This window comes from Tursiops truncatus, chromosome 4 (assembly GCF_011762595.2).
Source record: "Tursiops truncatus isolate mTurTru1 chromosome 4, mTurTru1.mat.Y, whole genome shotgun sequence".
Classification (NCBI taxonomy): Eukaryota; Metazoa; Chordata; class Mammalia; order Artiodactyla; family Delphinidae; genus Tursiops; species Tursiops truncatus.
Window position 1 is genome coordinate 1,074,918 of NC_047037.1, and position 9,456 is coordinate 1,084,373.

The following is a 9,456-nucleotide window of genomic DNA, read 5'->3' on the forward strand; positions in this document are numbered from 1 at the left end:
AAAGCTTTTTCTGCATCAATTAAGATGACCATATGGTTTTTATTCTTCAATTTGTTAATATGGTGTATCACATTGACTGATTTGCATATATTGAAGAATCTTTGCCTCCCTAGGATAAATTCCACTTGATCATGGTGTATGATCCTTTTAATGTGTTGTTGGATTCTGTCTGCAAGTATTTTGTTGAGGATTTTTGCATCTATATTCATGAGTGATATTGGTCTGTAATTTTCTTTTTTTGTAGTATCTTTGGCTTGATATCAGGGTGATGGTGGCCTTGTAGAATGAGTTTGGAGTGTTCCTTCCTCTGCAATTCTTTGGAAGAGTTTGAGAAGGATGGGTGTTAGCTCTTCCCTAAATGTTTGATAGAATTCAACTGTGAAGCCATGTGGTCCTGGACTTTTGTTTGTTGGAAGATTTTTAATCACACTTTTAATTTCATTATTGTCTTTGGTCTGTTCATATTTTCTAGTTCATCCTGGTTCAGTCTTGGAAGGTTATACCTTTCTAAGAATTTGTCCATTTCTTCATGGTTTTCCATTTTATTGGCATATAGCTGCCTGTAGTAATCTCTCATGATCCTTTATATTTCTGCAGTGTCAGTTGTTACTTCTCCTTTTTCATTTCTAATCCTATTGATTTGAGTCTTCTCCCTTTTTTATTGATGAGTCTGGCTACAGGTTTATCAACTTTGTTTATCTACTCAAAGAACCAGCTTTTAGTTTTATTGATCTTTGTTATTGTTTTTATTTCACTTATTTCTGCTCTGATCTTTATGATTTCTTTCCTTCTACTAACTTTGGGTTCTGTTTGTTCTTCTTTCTCTGGTTCCTTTAGGTGTAAGGTTAGATTGTTTATTTGAGATTTTTCTTGTTTCTTCAGGTAGAATTGTGTTGCTATAAAATTCCCTCTTAGAACTGCTTTTGCTGCATCCCATAGGTTTTGGATCATTGTGTTTTCATTATCCTTTTTTTCTACGTATTTTTAAATTTCCTCTTTGACTTCTTCAGTGATCTCTTGGTTATTTAGTAACGTACTGTTTAGCCTCCATGTGTTTGTGGTTTTTTTCCCTGTAATTGATTTCTAATCTCATAGCATTGTGGTTGGAAAAGATGCTTGACATGATTTCAATTTTCTTAAATTTACAGTCTTGATTTGTGACCCAAGATGTGATCTATCTTGGAGAATGTTCTGTGTGCACTTGAGAAGAAAGTGTAATCTGCTGTTTTTGGATGGATTGTCTGAAAAGTAAATCTATCTGGTCTATTGTGTCATATAAAGCTTGTGTTTCCTTATTAATTTTCTGTCTGGATGATCTGTCCATCGGCGTAAGTGAGGTGTTAAAGTCCTCCACTCTTATTGTGTTATTGTCAATTTCCTCTTTTATAGCTGTTAGCATTTGCCTTATGTATTGAGGTGCTCCTATGTTGGGTGCATATATAATTGTTATATCTTCTTCTTGGATTGATCCTCTGATCATTCTGTAGCGTCCCTCCTTATCTCTTGTAACAGTCTCTAAAGCCTATTTTATCTGATATGAGTATTGCTACTCCAGCTTTCTTTTGATTTCCATTTGCATGGAATATCTTTTTCCATCCCCTCACTTTCAGTCTGTATGTGTCCCTAGGTCTGAAGTGGGTCTCTTGCAGACAGCATATATATGGGTCTTGTTTTTGTATCCATTCAACGAGCCTGTGTCTTTTGGTTGGAGCATTTAATCCATTCACATTTAAGATAATTATCTATATGTATGTTATTACCTTTTTCTTAATTGTTTTCAGTTTGTTTTTGTAGGTTCTTTTCTTCTCTTGTGTTTCCCACTTAGAAAGAAGTTCCTTTAGCATTTGTCGTAAAGCTGGTTTGGTGGTGCTGAATTCTCTTAGCTTTTGCTTGTCTGTAAAGCTTTTGATTTCTCTTTTGAATCTGAATGAGATCCTGGCAGGTAGAGTAATCTTGGTTGTAGGTTCTTCCCTTTCATCACTTTAAATATATTGTGGCACTCCCTTCTGGCTTGTAGAGTTTCTGTGGAGAAATCAGCTGTTAACCTTATGGGAGTTCCCTTGTATGTTATTTGTCATTTTTCCCTTGTTGCTTTTAATATTTTTTCTTTGTCTCTCTTTTTTAACGTCATTATTGGAGTATAATTGCTTTACAATGGTGTGTCAGTTTCTGCTTTATAACAAAGTGAATCAGATATATATATACATATGTCCCCATATCTCTTCCCTCTTGCATCTCCCTCCCTCCCACCCTCCCAATCCCACCCCTCTAGGGGGTCACAAAGCACTGCGCTAATCTCCCTGTGCTATGCAGCTGCTTACCACTAGCTATCTATTTTACGTTTCGTAGTGTATATATATCCATGCCACTCTCTCACTTTGTCCCAGCTCACCCTTCCCCCTCCCTGTGTCCTCAAGTCCATTCTCTAGTAAGTCTGCATCTTTATTCCTGTCTTGTCCCAAGTTCTTCTGACCATTTTCCTTTTTTTTCTTTTTTTCTTTTAGATTCCTTATATATGTGTTAGCATACGGTATTTGTTTTTCTCTTTCTGACTTACTTCACTCTGTATGACAGTCTCTAGGTCCATCCACCTCACTACAAATAACTCAGTTTCATTCCTTTATATGGCTGAGGAATATTCCATTGCTTACATGTGCCACATCTTCTTTATCCATTCATCTGTTGATGGACACTTAGGTTGCTTTCATGTCCTGGCTATTGTAAATAGAGCTGCAATGAACATTTCAGTACATGTTTCTTTTTGAATTATGGTCTTCTCAGGGTATATGCCCAGTAGTGAGATTGCTGGGTCATATGGTAGTTGTATTTTTAGTTTTTTAAGGAACCTCCATACTGTTCTCCATAGTGGCTGTAACAATTTACATTCCCACCAACATTGCAAGAGGGTTCCGTTTTCTCCACACCCTCTCCAGCATTTATTGTTTCTAGATTTTTTGATGATGGCCATTCTGGCCAGTGTGAGATGGTATCTCATTGTAGTTTTGATTTGCATTTCTCTAACGATTAATGATGTTGAGCATTCTTTCATGTGTTTGTTGGCAATCTGTATATCTTCTTTGGAGAAATGTCTATTTAGGTCTTCTGCCCATTTTTGGATAGAATTTTTTGGTTTTTTGATATTGAGCTGCATGAGTTCCTTGTATGTTTTGGAGATTAATCCTTTGTCAGTTGCTTCATTTGCAAATATTTTCTCCCATTCTGAGGGTTGGCTTTTCGTCTTGTTTATGCTTTTCTTTGCTGTGCAAAAGCTTTTAAGTTTCATTAGGTCCCATTTGTTTATTTTTGTTTTTATTTCCATTTCTCTAGGAGGTGGGTCAAAAAGGATCTTGCTGTGATTTATGTCATAGAGTGTTCTGCCTATGTTTTCCTCTAAGAGTTTGATGGTATCTGGCCTTAAATTTAGGTCTTTAATCCATTTTGAGTTTATTTTTGTGTGTGGTGTTAGGGAGTGTTCTAATTTCATTCTTTTACATGTATCTGTCCAGTTTTCCCAGCACCACTTATTGAAGAGGCTGTCTTTCTCCACTGTATATTCTTGCCTCCTTTATCAAAGATAAGGTGACCATATGTGCATGGGTTTATCTCTGGGCTTTCTATCCTGTTCCATTGATCTATACTTCTGTTTTTGTGCCAGTACCATACTGTCTTGATTACTGTAGCTCTGTAGTATAGTCTGAAGTCAGGGAGTCTGATTCCTCCAGCTCCATTTTTCTTTCTCAAGATTGCTTTGGCTATTCAGGGTCCTTTGTGTTTCCATACAAGTTGTGAAATTTTTTGTTCTAGTTCTGTGAAAAATGCCTTTAATATTTGTTAATATGATTACTATGTGTCTCGGCGTGTTTCTCCTTGGGTTTATCCTGCCTGTGACTCTCTGCGCTTCATGGACTTGGGTGGCTATTTCTTTTCCCATGTTAGGGAAGTTTTTGACTATAATCTCTTCAAATATTTTCTCAGGTCATTTATCTGTCTCTTCTCCTTCTGGGACCCCTATAATGCGAATGTTGGTGCGTTTAATGTTTTCCCAGAGGTCTCTTAGAAATGTCTTCATTTCTTTTCATTCTGTTTTCTTTATTCTGTTCCACAGCAGTGAATTCCACCATTCTGTCTTACAGGTCACTCATCTGTTCTTCTGCCTCAGTGATTCTGCTATTGATTCCTTCTAGTATATTTTTCATTTCAGTTATTGTATTGTTTATCTGTTTGTTCTTTACTTCTTCTAGGTCTTTGTTAAACATTTCTTTCATCTTCTCTATCTTTGCCTCCATTCTTTTTCCGAGGTCCTGGATCATCTTCAATATCATTATTCTGAATTCTTTTTCACGAAATTTGCCTATCTCCACTTCATTTAATTGTTTTCTGGGGTTTTATCTTGGTCCTTCATCTGGTACATAGTCCTCTGCCTTTCATTTTGTCTATCTTTCTGTAAATGTGGTTTTCGTTTCACAGGCTACAGGATTGTAGTTCTTCTTGCTTCTGCTGTCTGCCCTCTGGTGGATGAGGCTATCTAAGGGGTTTGTGCAAGCTTCCTGATGGGAGGGACTGGTGGTGGGTAGAGCTGGGTGTTGCTCTGTGGGGCTAAGCTCCTTAAAACTTTAATCTGCTTGTCTGCTGATGGGTGGGGCTGAGTTCCCTCCCTGTTGGTTGTTGGTCTGAGGTGACCCAGCATTGGAGGCTACAGGCTCTTTGGTGGGGCTCATTGCAAACTCTGGGAGGGCTCATGCCAAGGAGCACTTCCCAGAACTTCTGCTGCCAGTGTCCTTGTCCCCGCAGTGAGCCACAGCCACCCCCGCCTCTGCAGGAGACCCTCCAACACTAACAGGTAGGTCGGTTCAGTCTCCTATGGGGTCACTGCTGCTTCCCCTGGGTCCCGATGCACACACTACTTTGTGTGTGCCCTCCAAGAGTGGAGTCTCTGTTTCCCCCAGTCCTGTCAAAGTCCTGCAACCAAATCCCACCAGCCTTCAAAGCCTGATTCTCTGGGAATTCCTCTTCCCATTGTCGGACCCACAGGTTGGGAAGCCTGACCTAGGGTTTAGAACCTTCACTCCAGTGTGTGGACTTTTGTGTTATAGTTGTTCTCTGATTTGTGAGTCACCCACCCAGCGGTTATGGGATTTGGTATTATTGTGATTGCGTCCCTCCTACCGTCTCATTGCAGCTTCTCCTTTGTCTTTGGATGTGGGGTATCTTTTTTGGTGAGTTCCAGTGTCTTCCTGTGGATGATTGTTCAGCAGTTAGTTGTGATTCCAGTGCTCTCGCAAGAGGGAGTGAGTGCACGTCCTTCTACTTTGCCATCTTGAACCAATCCCTCTGTTATGTTTTTATACAAGTTTCAACAAGACTTGCTATTTCTCCCAAGTGTAATCAATCACATGTCATTCTTTTCAGGTTTCTCTCAGCTGTTACCCTTGGCTCTGGGGTAACTGTGTGGAATTTCATGGCCCAAGCCAACACGGTGGCCTGTGTGGCATTTCCATTTCTCAAGCCTGGCAGGCGATGGAAAATGGGATTCAGTGAGTACACTTGGTCATTCATCTTGTAGGAACAGCATCCGTCATCTGTTGCTTTTTCTTCCTTTGCCACTGAGATCTTTCCTCTTATTTATAAGACATGAGATTTTATTGAATCTTAATGTTAATACAATGCACTAAAATTTGGCCTTATGTTCTCATTTTTCATTTCATGAAAAATAGAGCAAAATAAGCAGAAAATGGATTCTTAGTAGGTTCACCTCAAAATACCTCCAGTTCTGGGTTTCAGGATCCTGAAATGCATTAAATATCCAAAGCTAACAGGGGGGAAAAAATCCCAAACATAAGCCCATAATAAGAGACATATTTTAAGACTGTTTTTATAAGACTTTGTCCTTAAACCTTCCCTTGTACACTGTTGGTGGGAATGTAAGTTGGTGCAGCCACTGCGGAGAACAGTATGGAGGTTCCTCAAAAAACTAAAAATTGAACTACCATATGATCCAGCAATCCCACTCCTGGGTACATATCTAAAGAAATCTGAGGTGGATGGAGAAATAGGAAGTGAACTAAGATAATACAGTGTCATGAAAAATACAGAAGAAAAATGTTCAAGAAAGGGGAAATGATCTTCCATATGAAATGGTCTGTTTATAATACTGTCCCTTCTCAAAGACTCATTCAATTAAAATACCTTTCTCCCAAAAGTGCTCATTTCTGCACAGCTTTCTACAGTGTCAAGTAAAAAGAATTCCATCTGTTCTTAGATCTTTTTTCTTCCCTTTCTGCTCCAGGGCAAGGTCTCACACCTACAACAGAGTTAGTATGCAAAATGTTTTCAACCACCAACTCGCCCCTGACTGAGCAGATGCAGGTGAGACAGCATCTTCTACGTGATCTCAAAATCCTATCCCATCTGCTGCTTTGGTGGCATTTGGAACTGTCCAGAGGATCCAGGTCTCATGGGTATCACTTACCTCCCCAAAGCAGCTGGGAAGTGAGTAGCGAGAGCACAAGGATGCCACGACAAGCAGAAAAACTTCCCTAGGTGAAGAGATGAAGGGAAGTCAGGATATATGACAGTTTCTTGAACCTCCCTCTGAAACTTGTAAATCTGAAATTGAATCCACTTTATGGTTCCAACATCATCACTGAAGCCAAGATTGCTCCTAAATTACCCAACTTGTATTGCAGATGACAATGTGCGGGGTTAGTGATTTTGCTTTAAAAATAAATAAGTAATTGTTCTCCTTCCTTGAAAAGATGAAATAGTGAATAGGCAGGGTACACTACTTTTTAATTTGGGGAACATCTGTCAGCCAGAACCTTGTCAGGGAAATTGCAATGTCAGGCTAAGAAATGCTTTAACGCTCCATGGCAGAAGAGGTGTGTGACAGCGAAGCTTGATCTAGCTGGCCCGAGAGCCCGGCAGGAGGCCCTGAATCACAGAACAGCAGGAGCTTTGAGATGCCCTTGATTTCAGAGCTCCCTACAACTTCTGAGGCGCTCCATCACCCCTTCCACACTGGGTGACCTTGCTGGCTGGGCGAGTTCCCCACATCATCCCCTAGAGACAGAGATTAAGAATGCTGTTATGAAAGAGAAAGACAAATACCATATGATAACACTTACATGTGGAATTTAAAATATGACACAAATGAACCTATCTATGAAACAGAAACAGAATCACAGACATAGAGAACAGACTGGTGGTTGTCAAGGGGGAGGGGATTGGGGGAGGGTTGGAGTGGGAGGTTGGGGTTAGCAGATATAAGTTTTTTTGTTTTTTTTTTTTTTGCGGTACGCGGGCCTCTCACTGTTGTGGCCTCTCCTGTTGCGAAGCACAGGCTCCGGACACGCAGGCTCAGCGGCCATGGCTCACGGGCCCAGCTGCTCCGCGGCATGTGGGATCCTCCTGGACCAGGGCACGAACCTGTGTCCCCTGCATTGGCAGGCGGACTCTCAACCACTGCGCCACCAGGGAAGCCCTCTGCAGTATTTTTAAACTGCAGGATTCATCTTAGTTCTGCATCCTACATGCACTGTCTTAGATGCTGCAGGTGAACGTCTGTTCTCTGCACCCAGATCATAAACCCCTGAGGACACCAGCTCTCTTGGGATGACTTCCTATCACCTACAGCTTTAGCTCCAGGCCACGCCACCAAGTCCTCTTAATCGCCACCACCCAAGGCTGGAGGTTATGCAGAGACATTTGGCAAGACACAAGCAATAAAAAACAAAAGGCTCAAAGAATTTTCTTTTACTATTCAAAAGAAATGTGCATTTACCTCCATTAACACTTTGCCAATTAAATTCATGCTGCTAATATCCATGAAGAAAGAAACTCCACTTGAGGAAAAGATAGTTTCTGAGTCTTTCACAAAGTCCAAGAAAGAATCTCTTAACATAGAACCACTTCTTTTTTTCTTCATCATCAAAATGACCATAATTTCCACCAGATGATGTTTATCAGATCAGATCACCTGTCATTCTAAGTAGGCTGGAAATGTGCCTCTTTCCTTCCTTCTTCCCTTCCTTCCTTCCTCTCTTTCTTTCAAGAGTGAAAATTTTCATATTTAGGATAAGCTCGCTGGACTCAGCTTAGATGACCCCAATTTTGTTGGCAACATCCAAAGCATCATAGTCAGGAACCAGTGGACCATATGCCTTCTCTCCATCAGGCCTGATCAGGGCACTGACCTTGGCCGGGTCAATGTCATAGAGATTTTTCACAGCCTGTTTAATCTGGTGCTTGTTGGTGTTGACAACCAAAACGAACACAAGTGTGTTGCTGTCATCTCTCTTCTTCATGGCTGACTGGGTGGTGACGGGGAACTTAATGATGGCATAGTGGTCAAGCCTGTTTCTCCCAGGGGCGCTCTTTCGAGGATATCTGGGCTGCCTCCTGCAACGTTTTGGGCTGCCGGAAGGTAGGTGACATCTGGATTTTTTTTTTTGTGGCTGTGGATGCCTTTCGACACTGCTTTCTTGGCCTTCAAAGCCTTTGCTTTGGCTGCAGTTTTGAGAGGGGCGGGGTTTCCTTCTTCGCCTTCAGCACCATCTTCGTGAAAAGGGTGTCTTTCTTTCCTTTTCATAACAGTGCCAGGTGCTGTTCTAGATTCTGAGATTACTGTGGTGAATAGGACAAAAACTCTGCCCTGATTGAGCTGACATTCCAATAGGAGAAATAAGACAATACCTGTATGAATAAGTAATGATAATCATGTTGCGATCTGTGCTATGGAGAAAGATTAATTAGGGAAAGGAACTAGAGAAAAATGGGAGAATAAAGAGACAGAGTGTGATCAGATGACATTTGAATGGAAACTTGAAAACAGTGAGGGAGCCAGCAGTGCTCAAGTAAAGAGCACCCAGACAGAGGGAACAGCAAGTGCAAAGGCCCTGGGGCATATCTCATTTGATGTGTATAAGGAATAACCCGGAGCAGCAGAATGAGCAAGGAGTATGGGAGATCCTTCACCAGGAACCAAATCAGTGGTGACTTGATCTTCGACTTCAGCCCCCAGGACTGTGAGAATAAATGTCTGTTGTTTAAGCCACACAGTCTATGACATTTGTTATAAAGGCCTAACACAGGTGTTAAGGAAATACCAAAGGTGCACGAAGGATGGTGTGACCATAGAGAAGTGGAGAGAAACCTCCCAAACAAGATGACCTTTAGCAGGTGCTTTTAGTCACTTCTACCTCTTAAACAAATTTCTATCATTTAATGGAAGTGCTGGCTGAGATAACTTAGTGCAAGTTCATTGTTCTTCAAAACCATATTCTTATGTATACACTTTTATTTTATAGTCTTTGCATGAATGCCCAGAATTCACACCACACCTGGCTTCATTAAGATATTTTTGCATCTCTTTTTATTCAATAAATGTAATAGCATTTTTTGAACTTCAATTAATTCAGTGATCATTGACTCTACCTCTTTTATAAAGTAACTGTTATG

The 9,456-nt window shown here is 40.7% G+C and overlaps 1 long non-coding RNA gene and 1 pseudogene across 1 annotated transcript; one reads left to right on the plus strand and one right to left on the minus strand.

Moving 5' to 3' along the window:
- The first annotated feature begins 4,657 nt into the window (after positions 1 to 4,657).
- Positions 4,658 to 6,752, plus strand: LOC109552298 (uncharacterized). Its single transcript, XR_002179096.3, has 3 exons — positions 4,658 to 4,840; positions 5,410 to 5,534; positions 6,287 to 6,752. It is a non-coding gene; the product is annotated as an uncharacterized lncRNA (long non-coding RNA).
- Positions 6,753 to 8,025: 1,273 nt separating this feature from the next.
- Positions 8,026 to 8,954, minus strand: LOC109552299 (large ribosomal subunit protein uL23-like; annotated as a pseudogene).
- Positions 8,955 to 9,456: the final 502 nt, after the last annotated feature.